The 16,459-nt window shown below is 35.5% G+C and overlaps 1 long non-coding RNA gene across 2 annotated transcripts in view; it reads right to left on the bottom strand.

Annotated features, from left to right (window-relative positions):
- Positions 1-1,467: 1,467 nt before the first annotated feature.
- The window catches only part of LOC131396219 (uncharacterized), a 122,626-nt gene continuing 107,634 nt past the window's right edge, over positions 1,468-16,459 (bottom strand). For both annotated transcript variants that reach the window (XR_009216449.1, XR_009216450.1), the window contains one exon: positions 1,468-2,254. This is a non-coding gene — a long non-coding RNA (uncharacterized LOC131396219). The remainder of the gene's footprint in view (positions 2,255-16,459) is intronic.

The raw sequence follows: 16,459 nt of genomic DNA, 5'->3' as shown, positions 1-16,459 counted from the left end.
ATTTCGAAATCCCCAAAGAGATTTAAAAGTAGTAACAAAAGTACAGTTGCATGTAAATGACAGCTCATTTAATGAACAGACTAATACTTTGAGTGACAAAAGTGGATAATTCAAGATGGAGAAACATGTTGCTGACACTTAAATTATGGCAGTGAGTAAATATATCACAGAAACATGGAAAGCACCAGATGGATTTAAATACATCAGAGAATTGGTCTGCCCATTAGCAGATGAAATCTGACTTAGAAGACTGTAAGCAAAATGCATGTGTTTATACATTTCTAATATCTGCCTGATGATACAGTCACTGCAGGATGGCCAGCAGGAGGGAAAATAAGCCAGAAGAAATCCAGGGCCCATCAATATCAACTTTGCTGCATTTTTTTAGAGCAAGCATTATGGTTAACATTTTTAAGATATGTAAAAGGAAAAGAGAGCCTGCAGAATAACATGCTTGAGTTCCATTTTTTAATATGAGAAATATAAAATGACTCATTTTTACAATTAAAAACTAAGTTTTTAAAATAATTGCTATGAGAATAATATAAAAGAGAAGAAAGAACTATTAGGTGTGGCATAACCTATTCCTGCTTTATCAAATCTGTGATTGAGGCAACAATTAGTACTTTTCAAAAAATGATTAAAGCATTGATTGGAAAGTATATCTGAGAATAATACTGGACTCCCCATCACCCATTACTTTCAGTGTTGAATAATGTATTTAAGAAAATAGAATGTGCTTTCTCAAAATGTATCAAGTGGTCGTTAACCTACTAAAAAGTACCAGGGGTTTTGTTACAATAGGAAATTGAAGTGTCTTGCCACACCATCCTTTAAGATGGTTGCTTTCCCAGGTGAGTGAAAGAGCTGGAATAGAGCCTTGCAGAATCAGCCCCAACCTTTTCCATCTGACTAACTCCTCCTTCCTTCCGCGCAAACCCTCTTCTTAGCTCCTACTTATCTGTTGCCCACTCTGTTCCTAATTCTGACTTGGCTCTTACTGGTTCCATTTCCTGTAATTTCTTCCACTTAACTTCTGACTCATCCAAATTTTCCCCATTCTTCAACATATATCTATTTCCTGTCTTTTATGAACCTTTTCTATTAGTCTCTGGAAAAGTCTTTTCTGATAGTCTAGATTATCCTTTTAAAAAAACCTATTTACCTCTTATTTTCTGTTCTTGTTATTTGATACGTAATCAAATCTTAGAGGGTCTACATCCCTCAGGCATTCTTTAAAAGCTGGTATGAGCCACATATCTTATTTTAATTCTTTCTTGCACCCAGTAAATTATGGGTACGCAAGAAGCACTCAATATTTATTGAAAAATAAACACAGTGAAGGTGTGAATGAGTGATGTAAGTTGAGGCTGTTATGTTGACTTTTCTCTGGAGACAGCAAATTACTATTTACATCTATTTCTATTTAGTTACTCACGAAATGAAGAATTATTGAAGAACGTAAGTAAAGCAATTATAGCAAAAAAGAGAAAGGGTAAATATAGACAACAATTCTGCATAAATTTTAGGAAATGATTTTGAAGAAAATGCCACCCATAGACTAAATAGAAATAACTCAATATAGAAAGAAAAATAAATGGGAGGTCCAAGAAAACTGTATCTCCAATTATATATCTTTCTTTCCTAAGATCTGAAATGCAAGTAATCTTGAAAATGCAAGTATTTAAACATCTTTTCACACCAGCCAGGGTGGTGAATTTAGCATCCAATGCATAGTAAGTGGTCAGTACATAATTTCTAATATCATTCGGCTTTGGTGGCTTCACAATTCCACTGTGCCAAGGAGTGAAGCAAAAAGGACGCTTAGCCTCCATTCAAAATGTACCTTAATATCACCATTAAATTGAATATAATTAGAATTACAATTAAATGTTATATCATTTTGAAAGGAAAATTATTTCTTCATCAAGTTTTACAATGGCCTTTGGCACAGCGCGGTGAAATTGGACCTAAAAATAAACCTCAGTTAAATGAAAATCTCAGATTAACTGACAATTTTCATACTTCAGAACTTCCCTATGTATTTTTCTCCAGTGACCTTTCTGATGACAAAGCCTGAAATAATAGTCAATTAAATTTATATCCCAAGGCACACTATAAATTTGTCAGGACCGAATCAAGTGCATTGTGAAGTTCATGAAACCAGCTCCCAGTACCGGGGAGTAGAGGTAGAGAAGAGGTGGCAGGTCAGTCCTTGGTGCTTCCGTCGACATTGGCATAGTGATGCTCAGATCTGCATGAGGATGAAAGACCAAGAAAGGTGCTCAAAGCTCCGTAATATCATGTATTTAATTACTCCGATTTATTTCACTATCAGTACCACGAGCAGAATGTGGTCCCATTTCTAATCAAGAAGTTCACAAGTTCACGTGTATGTATCCTCTCCTCAGTAATTTAGGTAAGACACAGGCATTACTGAAGAAATGCTCACTACTTTTTTTTGATGAGGAAGATCAGCCCTGAGCTAACATCCAACGCCAATCCTCTTCTTTTTTTGCTGAGGAAGATTGGCCCTGAGCTAACATCCATGCCCATCTTCCTCTACTTTATATGGGATGCCGCCACAGCATGGCTTGACAAGCGGTGCCTCTGTGTGAGTCCAGGATCCAAACCTGTGAACCCTGGGCCACCTCAGCGGAGCGCGCGCACTTAACTGCTTGCGCCACCGGGCCGGGCCCCCTCATCACCTTTTTGATGCAGGCAAACGTAGTATAGAATGGAGGAACTCAGGGCTCATTTTCTCTTAGACTATGACACCATGTTCAAACTTGGCCAGTTCAAACTTTCATTTCAAATGGACTGTTTTTCTTTTGTATTTTCCCCCCAAATGAATAAAATTATATAGAACAAACAAAAAAAAAATCCAGTTTATTTTGATCCTTGTATCTTGAGTGACATCTAATGGTGCCCTCTGTTATGCAAAGCAGGTAAAGCCTGGGCTTCCTCATTATCTTTCAGTTACATGAGAACCAGGGGATTACATTCTGCAAAGAATAGATGTGTGTCCATTCTTTTGGGGACCTGTGTCAGGAGAAAGTTTGTCTGGACATCATAAGAGTCCTTACATTTCAATATATTTAGGGAACCCTCTACTGGATGGCCCATGAACCAAGTGTTCACCAACACTCTGTGGACACTAGGGCAATCCCACACATGAATTCTTATGGTAGCAGATCAGCTCCAGACACAAATGAGACTCAAACTGTCCTCCTCTAGAACTGAAAAGATATTTCTCAAAAGCAGGCTCTTACTCTATTTGTTCTTCCTGTGCTAAACATACTTTTACTAGTAATTTGGTATCATAAAGGTTTTTAAAAGCAGATTCATTGGCAGTAGGAAAGCATTTTGAGAAATAAAATACTTTTAGAAACTTAAATTTCTTTCTCAATTTTTAAAGCTTTCTCTCACTTTTATGTTCAAAATGTATGCCTCTTTTCCATTAACATTAAATATTTATCATGATATGAAAACATGACAGTGTATTAAAATGTCTAAGTCAAATTTTAAAACCATTAGAAAAAGAAAAAAGCTTGTGGTTTCTCTTTTTGTGTAAGTGGAGAGACAGAAGAAAGCTCTTTAAAAATTACTCAACTGCTTCAAACATCATATTTTCAAATACAGCGATACAGAGTTTAGATTCAGTATGAGGCCATGTTTCAAATAATTGAGAGTTGCGTGCTTTTGCCTCAAAAATATCTTGACCCGTTTATAGAAACCCATCTGCTAGAAACAGTATGAATCTCTCTATAAGTCACCATTGCAATCAAGCAAAAATATGACAAACCAACCAACATCATCAAATAAAATAAAAGGCCATCTCTGGGATTTAATCAGAAGTGAATGTAAGAATACTTGTTCAAGTGGGAACTAATTCAAGCCTGACTCTTTTGCTCTCAAATAAGGTATTTATTTGATATGCCACTATTGAGCATTCAGTGTTTGCAAAATACTAAGAAAACAGAGAAGACAACCACAGTCTGTCTTCTTGGAGTTTCTCATGGAGAGAGAAACACTTTGATAGTGATACCACAGTGTCAACTGTCATACTGTTATAACAAAGGTAGTACTTAATATGGAAATGTGGAAGAGAGATTGTTAGAACAGGAGGATGGGAAAAGACCATAAAGAAACATGGGTTACCTTGGGAGCGTGTAATTAACGTTGATAGATGGCTATGGAGAAAGATGGGCAAGAAAAAGGCCTTTCCAAACAGAGAGAACCATATTATAAAAATCAAGGCAGAATTAGGGGCAGGAGCGTTTGGTTCTTGAGGTGTGCTTAAAGATATTGAGCAGGAGAGTGGGACCATCGGATATCTCTTTTGGAAAGATAATGTTGGCAACAGTTTAGAGTTATGATCTCCTAAGTGAAATGTGAACACTCTAGATGGAGATGGGTAGGGTGCAAGAAAATCAACCAAAGTTGATTTATTTTTACTTCAAATGTGTTGTTATTTTATAATGTGCACAGTATTCCAGAACAATAGAACATGTACATAAATTATAAATCTGGATGTATTTGTATGGTACATACGCCTTCCTTTGACTCTTCAATTTCTCCCAAATACCTCAAACCTGATACTAAAAATAATATTGACACAACCAGTACCAACAACAGCTCTATCTCTGTTTTAGTTGAGATTAGAGATAACTTATGTGGGGGATGGCTTGGAAAGGAATAGATGGGATCAGGTTGAGTTAGAGAAATCCTAGTACTAATCTCAAACCTGCATTGCTTTGAAGAAGTGGAACTATAAGATGTGCTCAATAACTATAGACAATTAAATAGATGGAGAGGGTGGCGACCCCAAGACGACTTCAAGGCTTAGACATGAATCATGTTGGTTTGCTATGAATCAGTAAACAAAATTCAAAAAAGGAAGGAAATCAAGGGAGAACATATGAACCACCAAATTAAGACTCGCAAAAAACAAATAATCTAGATATTCTCTTTAGTCTCTTCATCATAGTGATTTGTAGGACACAGCAAATTTAATTAGCTCTGTGAACAGCATGGTGTTTCCATCCAAGGCCCGGGTTCTTCTGCTCGAGTAACACAGCTGGATGAAGATTAATAACTCTCAGTGCAACTTTCAATGGCTTTAACCTTTTTTCATTCCAATTAATACACACAGCTGGCAAACAGTAGTTTTCTATTAGTAAATGGGGTTAGTACCAGAAGCTACCTCAAGTCTACCGTGAGCATTAAATGAGTTAATACACATAAAACATTTAGGCAAGTCCACAATATATTGTTAAGATTCAATACATCATAGCAACTGTTAATAATTATTTACATCCAAACTCCCTTTGTTGAAATCCTGGTTCTTCCACTTATAAATTTTTTTACCTAGGATAAGTTGCATCTTTTCCAAAGCTCAGTGTTCTCACCACATAATGAACATAAAAATACTATTATTTAAAACTTGGAAATAAGCAAAGAGGATGACATTGTGTCATTTTATTGTCACACTGGAGCACTTTTGCCTGGGTCTTCACAAAACAAAGACTATTAATTCTAAAGGGGAATGTGCCTTTGTTTCACTTTGTGGTTATCATTAGTGTCCAGACTCTAGGAAGTTTCATGTTAACTTGTAGATTTTTGTCTGTTAAAGCTGCCAATGATTTCTGTCTAGTAGAAAAGACAGCCCCCAAAACTTGAGGCTGTATTGTCTCGTAGGACACTAACCAGTTTTATACTCTTATTTAGCGATCTTATGCCAACATTATGTGTTTATGTATACGCTATCTCTTGAATTCTTTTTAACCAGCCTTAATATTTTGCTTCTTCCCTCATTAATGCAATAAATAAACATTTACATGTGCTTACTATATATTTGTGTGAGAGTTTTTTAAAATTTTGGAGAGTGTTCTTTTATCATGGCTAATATTTACTGAGTACTAATTAAATGTTATGTACAATTATTAATTTATTGGTTTCTAAAAACAGCAATATGAGATGGGAAATAGTATAATCCATATCTTACAGATAAAGAAACTCTGTTTTGTGATCACCAGTCACTGATTAAGTAAATGACAAAACAATGGGAAGGGCACCTTGCCCTGTGGTTCACTATTCTTCAATTACCTCCGTCTCTTGATTAAAGGAACTTAGGATGTAACAGAACTGAATTATCCTTTTATCCACCAAAACTCCATGGTCAGCAGATCAAGGAGAATATGTGGTGCATTGATTCTTTGAGATCCTTACTTTATGATTCATTATTTTCTCCCTTGATTTCTTTTTATTCTGTATTCTGTGCCTTAATTCAGGTTAAACCATCAGTCATTAAGGTCTAAAATTTTGAAATTTTCTCAGGATCCATATTCTCTAGATACATAATCAAAGAAATCACATACAATGATTCAAAAAATTCTATAGCTTTTACCTCTATGAAGTGGTAGAAGATATAAAATAATAGGATAAGTAACTTCTGACTCTTCCACTGTTGAATTTCTGACTGAACCTGACCCCCATTTCTCCCCAGTCCAAGGTGTACCATGAACCAGTATCCCTAACCACATGAGGGCAGGGCATCACTATTGTTATTGTTGTTGTTGGGTTTGAGTCATTTAGAAGTAAGTTGTAATTTAAAAAAAAAAAAACAAGGTACATGCACAGTAAATGCATGTCTGTTAAATATTTATAATGTTATTCATGATCTGCTATACTTAATTTTTTGCACCTCATAAATCAAACATAATTTGAAATTAAAATGAATATAACAATGAATAAAAATAAAAATTCAAAAATTTCTTCCCTTAACCCCAGTGGAGTGTCTGGCATCCCCCATATCCCACCAAGATGAGCACATATCACATAAATCTATGTTACTGCCAACATTACGTTACCAAAAGATGGATCTAATAGACTCACTCTCTTGCTCGATATTTTCACAAACACACTATGTTAGAGACATAATCTGAATCTTTTGCCTCCTTGCTTTGGATAGTACAGTTTGCTCTGTTAGTAACGCCATCTGTAAATCCACCTTTCTTCATATGCCCCTAACAAGCCCTAACCATTCAACTAATGCTAAACATTCCAGAACACCACCTCTTTCAACACTAGCTTCTCTCATCCCCGTTCCAATCCATCTCCCATCTTTAGATATTTCTATATCATTTTCTATCCATGCTCTAGCATTTTGGAAAGCTTATCTTGTGTCCTAGGCAGAATATGCTTCCCATTACCCCACCAAAAAAGACACCTGTTGTGAATATTTCACTTTACATGGCAAAATGGACCTTCCAGATGTGACTAAATTAAGGATCTTGAGATGGGGAGATTATCCTGGATTATCTGGGTGGGCCCAGTGTAATCACAAGGGTCATTATAAGAGGGAGGCAGGAGGGTCAGAATGAGAGAATGAGATGTGATGACAAAAGCAGACACAGAGAGGTTTGAAAATGTTACACTGCTGACTTGGAAGACGGAGAAAGGGGCCATGAGTCAGGGAATGCAGGAGATCTCTAGAAGCTGGAAATGGCAAGGAAACAGATTTTCCCCTAGAGCCTCTGGAAGGAACACAGCCCTGCCAACCCATTTTATACTTCTGCATTCCAAATCTTTAATAAATTTGTGTTGCTTTAAACCACTAAGTTTGTAGTAATTTGTTACAACAACAATAGGAAACTTTTACATCTTACACTGACATGATTCAAGTCTTCCCTACCAGATGGGAAGCTCCAAGATGACAGACTATGGCTTAGTCTACTTTGTTTCCCACAGACTTCTTTCAAATAATTAGATGCTCAGTTAATATTTATAGAAGGGATGACTCTTTGAGAGCAAAGCAAACAGTTGAATTAGTCCCCACTGGAGCAAGATATTTATCTTCAATTCGTTTAGTATAAAGGGACACTATTTATGGTCTTAAGTGATCCTGAATAGTTTCTTATACTTTTTGTTAGACTAAGATGATAATTGCCAAATTTATCCCAGTTCTGAGTAGTATGTAGGTTTATTTATGGGCCATGGCATTTAGAAACCAAATGGAAAAACAAAACTCCACATGCCTCCCTGTGTCTTTTTTTGCAGGAAATAAAATTGAGACATATTTCCACAGTAAATCTAAATGCCTTCTATATTACCAGCCTTAAAAAGGTTATGTACATTAGATATTACATCATTGTTTGAAGTACATTAGTGCTTTTGAAAACAGCTGCCTTCAATCTCCATTCTCATAAAAAGAGAAACCACAGTCTGTGCTTTTTCTAATGGCGCTAAAATGTATGTTAACTTAGAAATTCTGATCCACACTAATGTTTGTGCATCATAATATAGAATATTAATGGAAAAGAAAGGAGGAAAAGTCTTTACAAAGTAGGGCAGAAGGAGAAACTTATGTTTCTCAAAGTGTTTTTGGTCTCAAAATGCTTTCCCTTTGGCAATGAATATGTTTTTATAAAAGCTTCATGAGGCAAAATACTAATAAATGTGTGTATTTAACACACGATATGAGAACAGAATAGAGCCATTTATTTGGAGAAACTTTTCTAGATGAGAAAAGTTTTGACCTTTGTTTGTGTATAGAGCCGACTTCTATGACATCTAGGACTTCTCATTAAGGGCTGCCCTACTGTGCACAGAAAGTGATGGGCCCAGGTGGCATGGGATAAATGTTAGCGTGTCATCTAAATATACCAAATATAAAGATTCCCATGACTTCAAAACTACCTCTACTCCAGGAACAGTTTCCTAAAATACTAGGTGCACATCTTTTTCTCTGAAGGATGTGATCTCCATCATCCTGGTTCTAACTGGGAACCCTTGTCTGGATTACAGTGCAAAAATGGAAAACTCATTCTTATAGCAAAGTGCATCTTTAATACCACTCAAGACACAAGATTGGAAATGTACAAAGAGATGATGATGATGATGATGATTGGTTACTCATTGTTTATTCTCTTTGGCAAGGTAAATACAAAAGAAAATGTGATGCTTTGAAATGCAAGGATGAAGTGCCCTGCTGCAGGAACCAGACAGCAAATTTAGCACAAGTGTCACTAACAGTGCTGCCTTTTGCAATGGCCATACAAAGGGGCAATGAGCATTTCTTAAATGGCTCTTCCTTACCGGAACCAGCAGGGAGAGGTCGTATACATGCACTCTTGGGCACTTAAAGTCTAGAAATGGGGCTAAGTGCTGCATTTGACTTTCTCAAGGCTGAAGAAAACCTAAAGATTTTGTAAAAATAAAACATGGTGTTGGGAAATTGGTGGCCGTCTTGATCCTTTGCCCTCCTGCAGAACTGAGGAGCAGTGCCCGTGTGAGCAACAAAGTCCCATCTCAACCCACCTGCTGGTCACAAGGAGTATGGTGCATTTGTTTTGTGTTTGGTAAGTTCACAATTTACCTTGGGATGTAAATTTAATGGACAGCATCCAAAGGCTTTGTATGTGAAAAGGGTGTCTGGGAAAAATACTAGAAGGAAATTCTGAGCTATGAAAATTGCCTGTTGATCTGAGCTAAATGGCCACTGATTAAATGGTTTCATAGAACCAACCACAGCCTGGAAGCATCTGCTCTCTGTAGAGTGTATTACTTTTTTGGCTTTTAGTTAATTATGTCATTCTTTTAAAAATATCAAAATATTTTATTTTTAAAAATTAAAATAGAATACTTTCAGAAATTTGAAAATGATCAAGACTGTACAGCAGTTGGGGGAGGTGGGAAGAGGAACAAAAGAAAATGGCAAGAATCCAGTGTGAAGAATGGGAAGGCAACGTAGTAAGTGGGACTTGATGCAGCTGGGCTTGTGTTAAGCACACTTGTAAACCAGGTTTTCATTGGTCCAGCTAGAGGATGTTTTAATGTCCTAAACTTGGTATTGAATAAGAGAAGTACGATACGACTTCTAAATGCTGTGCATCAGATTGATGAATAAATAGGAACTCAACGTGTGGTTTATTAATAAATGAACTGATGAATGAATATGCAATTTACATTTTAAGTCATTTGGACAATTTATTATGATATTTGTAGACATTATTTTGTAAGTTACTAGTTTCCAAAGAATTTGAATTTTTTAGAATATTTGCTGTTCTATGGCAATAGTAAGAATATTTAAGAACAGTATTGTCCATTGAGCCTGCCATCTCACAAATAGAGTCAATTAAAATTCCTGTTTTCCACAGAAGTTGAAATTATGTGTACAGAGGCATCATTGCAAATGTATCAGGTAAGTCTTCTGTAAATTTTAACTTCTCTTTCCCTTCCTAATTTTTTCAAGAATAGTTGAATTAAACTGTTATTTACTTTTGTATAGAATCAGGCTGAAAAAATATTTTAAAAACTAAGGTCATATTCTTGATGAGTTTTCTCATTATTTTAGTGGGAAATTGTGAAATATAAATACATATCTCGCGGCTGGCCCAGTGTGGTAATGATTACGTTCACGTGATCCACTTCGGCGGCCTGGGGTTTGCTGGTTTGGATCCTGGGCACAGACCTATGCACTGCTCATCAAGCCATCCTGAGGCAGCATCCCACATAGAGGAGCTAGAAAGGTGTACAACTAGGATACACAACTATGCACTGGGGCTTTGGGGAAAAAAAAGAATACACTAAATACATGTCTTGTTGCAACATAACCGTTATATTTTTAACATCTATCTGTCTGCAGTTCATAGATACTAAACTTTATTCAAGTTCTTTCTGCATAAAGCCATATCACAGATTGTCTAATACTCTGTTAACTAAGTGTTTGGAAAGTAATAAAAAATTTTTCCCAAAATTATAATTAAGAAGTTAAACCTTCTTTGGAATTATTTTAGAATGAGCTGTCTCTTTTTAGTTTGTTTTTCTCTAATCTTTTAGCAGAAATCTAATTAACAAAAACTCTCTAATTGTATTTAACATTTTAAAATCCCAAGAAGTTTTCAGATTAATAGTTTATGGCTAAAATATGCTTTATTTTCTTTATAGCCATACTGACATTCTCTAATTTCAAAACTCTTTGGGGAAGATTATAGAAAATGAAAGAACGTTATCTGTACCAGTTGTCTATTGCTATGTAGCACATCACCACAAAACTAGCAGTTAAACATACACACACACACATTTATTATCTTGTAGTTTCTCTGGGTCAGCTTAGCTGGGTACTCTGCCACCTAGGGTTTCACAAGGCTGAAATCAAGGAATAGAATGGGCTGCATTCTCACCTGGAAGCTAGAATGGGAAAGAATCTACTCTATTCTCACTCAGATTACAGGTAGAATTAATTTCCTTGTGTCTGTAGAACTGAAGACCTGGACTTCTTACTGGCTGTCAGCTGGAGGTTGCCCTCATCTCCTAGAAGCTGCTGACAGTTCATAGAGGCCATCCCCAATTCCTAGAAGATGCTCACACTCTTTTGCCTTGTGGACTTAACAACATGATGGCCTACTTCATGAGCAAGCAAGGAGAGTCCCTAGCACAGGTTTGCTAGCAAGACGGAGTCTTATAGAATGTAATGTCATCACAAGTGGGGCATCCCATGTGTGACATTACATCCATCCCCTTTGTTACATTCTACTGCCTAGTAGCAAGTCACAGGTGCTACTCACACATGAGGGGAAGGGATCACAGAAAGACAAAAACGCTAAGAGTGTGATGAGGGAACAGCTATTTTGAGTTGCTGCCTAGACATCACACAGTATGACAACCCTGCTCAGATCCAGAGTCTGGGCATTTAGATAAGGACCTGAGCTGAGGATTCCTGCCACAAGATCCTGCTTAGCTTTTCTGGGGCACCTTTTAAAATAACCACTTGGAGTTGAGCCCGGAAAAAGTTAGTGACCTCCACCCCAACTACTTTATAAGTAATAAGTGCTTGCTACCCTGCTCTCCATCTCCCTCTCGCTGATGACCTGGGACGAGGACTGCCCTTCTCCCAGCTCATTGCAGGTCCCGCCTTCACCTGTTTCTGGAATTTGTAAGTAATAAACCTTCTGATTTTACTTCCTTTGAGTGAGTGTATTGACACTGCGCCTTCGATCAAAACAACCCCAGGGTTTTCGCTTCCCCAAAGCGGGAGCTCAGATGCTAAGGGAGCTACCTGCTGTCCCCATGTGGGTGCCTTGTGCCTCCTAGTTCAGCACGTCATAGTCTGCGTATTCTTAATTTAATATACCAGCTACGGGTCCCCCCAACACTGAGAAGAGGGAGTTATGGGGAGCCACCTTAGAGTTTGTCTGCCAAGGTCTCTCTGAAAAAAAATTCTTTCTAGTAGAATCTGCTTTTGAATCAGTTGCTTCTTAATTTTAAACTTCAAGTGTGGCCACATTTTTAAAGGTAAGTTAAATATATCCATTTTTTAAAACTTTGAAAATATTTTGAAAAAAATTTACTACATGACCCTGTGGGAGAGAGCATGTGTATATATAAAAATATCTGTATAAAAAGAAGAGATATGGGGCTGGCCCAGTGGCATAGTGGTTAAGTTGGCACACTCCGCTTCCATTCCCAGGTGTGGCCCTAAGCACCGCTTATCAAGCCATACTGTGGCAGGTGTCCCACACATAAAGTAGAGGAAGATAGGCACAGATATTAGCCCAGAGCCAATCTTCCTCAGCAGAAAGAGGAGGATTGGCAACAGATGTAAGCTCAGGGCTAATCTTCCTCACCAAAAAAAAAGAGAGAGAGAGAGAGACAGTGAGAAATTTTACTTGCTTACAAATTTATGTAAATAGACATTTTGATATACAGGCATATTTAAATAAAAGTTTAAAAGGCATTTATGTGTTGATTTTTTAGATTCAAAATGCATTTTTATCACATTTGCTAATATTTCATATTTACAAAGGTAAAGTCACCATTCAAATTAATAGTAGTAATTAGCAGATTGGGTTTCTCACCACAGGCAAATGTCTGACTTTTAGAGTTACAAATGAGCATTTAAGAGTTGAAACAGTAGGTAGTACATTCTCTGAGAACAAAATGATTATTTAACATAATTTTATAAAGAATAAGATACCCATGTTAATTCCTACTTACATATAGATTATATAAATAACTCTTCATATTCCATTTTATTAAAATTCTATTTAACATTAACTTAACTATCCTGTGAGGAGTACTTCTGAAAAGTTTTTATTTGGTAATTTTGCTTGATTTCTATTCTATTAGTATATATTTTATGAATCTTACTCCAATGAATTTAGGTGGAAAAGTCTTAATAATTATAGTTTCAGATTCAGAAACTCACTTTGTTCAACCTAAAAGATAGCTTTAATATTTAATTTTTTAATTGACACAGTTCCTAATATAATAAAATTTTAATAACTGTCTGTGGATTATAATGATGGATGGAAGAATGAGTGAAAAAAATCAATTCATGGAAATATCTTTGATATTTGACTTATTGTATTGATAAGATTACTTTTGGCAATATACTATAGGGATCTTGCTAAATTGCAATACCTTGGAGAAATTAATTAGCCTTATTGACCCTCATTATAAGGGATGAAGTAATTATTATCAAATATGATTAACTGATTTCTAAAGAAATATGCAAATATATCTTTTTCTGAGGAAACCTCAAAATTTTGCCTACTTCATTTCTGCCCCTCATCCTCTAAAACACATATAAATTAGTTCACAGAAATTAGGAATTTAAGAACCCAGATTATTATAACTTTTTATTTTGAAATAATTTTAAATGCCAGAGAATCAATAAGGATATTATACAGATTGTTTATTATATCAGTTAATATTTCATGTTTATAAAAGTAAATCACAGGCCAGCCCTGGTGGCTTAGTGGTTAGGTTCCGTGCACTCTGCTTCGGCAGCCCAGGTTCAGTTCCTGGGCTCAGACCTACACCACTCATCTGTCACTGGCCATGCTGTGGTAGTGGCCCACAAACAAAAAAAAAAAGAGGAAGATTGGCAGCGGATGTTAGCCTACGGCAAATCTTCCTCAGCAAAAAAAAAAAAAAGAAAAAGGCAAATCACTATCCACATTAAAGGTAGCAGGTGGAGTTGTCAATTAGCATAAATAGAGAGAGGGCATTCAATTAAACATGAGTTTCAGATAAACAACAAATAATTTATTTAGAAGAAGTATGTCACTGCAATATTTGAGACATATTTATCCTACAAAAATATTTTTTGTTTATTTGAAATTCTAATTTAACTGAGTGCCCTGAATTTTATCTAGCCACCCTACATACCCTTCAGCCAGATTCACTAATTGTTAATATTTCCTCATTTCTTTGTCCTTCTCTTAGTGTCTATCTCTTCCTCTTCTCTGTCTCTCTCTATGTGCATATGTGCACAACATACAGAAACACACACAATTTTTTTTCTGAACCGTTTGAGAGTTTGCACACTTCAGGCTCCTTTACCTGTAAACACTTCCATATTTATTTTCTAAAAACAGAGATATTTTCTTACATAAGCACAGAAAATTATAAAAGTCATGAAATTTAACATTGAATAAACATTATTAATATGCAGTCCATGTTCTGATTTCACGATTTGTCACAGTACTGCTCTTTAGATAATTTTTCTCTAGTCCAGAATCCCACATTGCATTTATTTGTCATGATTCTTTATTCACCCGTAATCTTAAACATTCCTTAGCCTTTCTTTGTCTTTCATGTCATTGCCATTTTTGGAGAAATTTAGGCCAGTTATTTTGTAGACCGTCCCTCAACTTTGATGTTTTCTCATGATTAGTTTAGGGTTACGTATTTGTTGCGGGAACGCAATAGAAGTGATGTGGCTCTGCCATGAATCACGTGATGTTGCTTTTTCTGTACTGGTGATGCTAACTTTGACCACCTGATTGGGGTGATAGCTATCAGATTTCTCACCTGTTGTAAACATAGTATTTTTCTCTTTGTAATTTAATGAGCACTTTTTGGGGAGATATTCTAAGAGCATGTAAATATCCTGTTTCTCATCTGACTTTCTAAATTATAAGTATGATGGTTGCAAGCTGGTGATTTTTTTAACACTGCTATTCCTTCTACTTTTATTACATAGCATTCTACAATAAGGAAGAATCTTTTCCTTGATCTCACTTATATATGCTTGAATTTATGTATGCATATATTATAGTGCACAATGTTACATACCAATGTTTATTTCTTGACTTCCCATAACATTTATCAATAAGAAACATCATTCTCTTTCCTTTGTGATTTTTATTCTAAATTATATTGTATGTGACATTATAATTTATTCCTTATGCTCTTTTGATTCAAATTTTTGGGGAATAATGCATTCCACTATTTATTATGGAATTAATTGTATCTTTTTGTAAATGTCGCCTCAGTTCTAAGTTTATCTGCTGCCTTTATCATATACTAAATTTCCATATGTGTTTGGGTCTATTTCTTGGCTTTCTATTCTAGTCCAAATTCTATTTGTCTATCCATGCACCAGTACCAAACTATATGAATTACAGAGAATTTATAGTAATATGTGGAAGGGTTTATCTCCCTCATAGGTTTTCATTACTATTCTTAGGGGTTTTTTCCTATATCAAGTTTAGTGTCAATTAGTCTAACTCCATGAAAAACGATTACTGTTATTTTTCTTTTTAGTGAGTACTGAGTTAAAATTTAGAAAATAACTTGGACAGTGATAACATCTTTATAATGTTGAATTACCCTACTTAAGAACAGGGGATGTTTTTCCATTTGTTCAAGTCTACTTTTGTGTCTTTCAGAAATGTTTCAGACTTTTCCGCAACTGGTCTTCTAACCGGTTCTATTAATTTTTGTATGTTCATTATATGTCCTGATAGCTTACTGATTTTTTTAAGTTAGTTTCATCATTGATTCTTTAGATTCTTCGGAGTTTTCTGGATATACATTCATGTCAGCTGCAAATAAAGATAGTTTTACTTCTTCTTTACCTATTTTACCTATTCTTTTGTTTCTAAGTCATTTCTCTTGATCAATTGCATTGGCTAATATTTGCAGTAAAGTGCTGAATGTAGCAGAGATTGTGCATATACTTGCCTTGTTCTTAGTGGAAATATCACTGCTGTTTCTCATTAAATAACATGATACTGACTTTAGAAGATATGAGTGTTTCCCCGCATGTGTATGTATGTGTATATTATATACATAATGCATATATGTGTGTACATATAATACATATATAAAACATTTGTGTGTGTGTGTGTATAAGAGTGTGGAAAGTTTTCTTAAATTTGAGTTTTAAATATTATTTCTGTTCCATTGTTTTGTTTTATTCTTCAGGAACTAAAATTATATGAATGTTATTCCTTCTTTTCCTGTCTTTCATTTCCACTACTTTCCATTTTATCCTTTTTACTCCTTTTTTAATCACTTTTATTCTTTTATTTGCTGTTCTCCTTTCTTCAATGCCCATAATTAAAATTTAATTTCAGGCTATTCTTCCCTGGACATCTTATCATATATTATCTATTTCTGACATCATTTTGGGTTTTTTTCTTCCATCTTCCCTTTGTTCAATCAA

The sequence above is a fragment of the Diceros bicornis genome, chromosome 32 (assembly GCF_020826845.1).
Source record: "Diceros bicornis minor isolate mBicDic1 chromosome 32, mDicBic1.mat.cur, whole genome shotgun sequence".
Taxonomy (NCBI): domain Eukaryota; kingdom Metazoa; phylum Chordata; class Mammalia; order Perissodactyla; family Rhinocerotidae; genus Diceros; species Diceros bicornis.
This window is presented reverse-complemented; position numbering and strand designations above follow the sequence as displayed.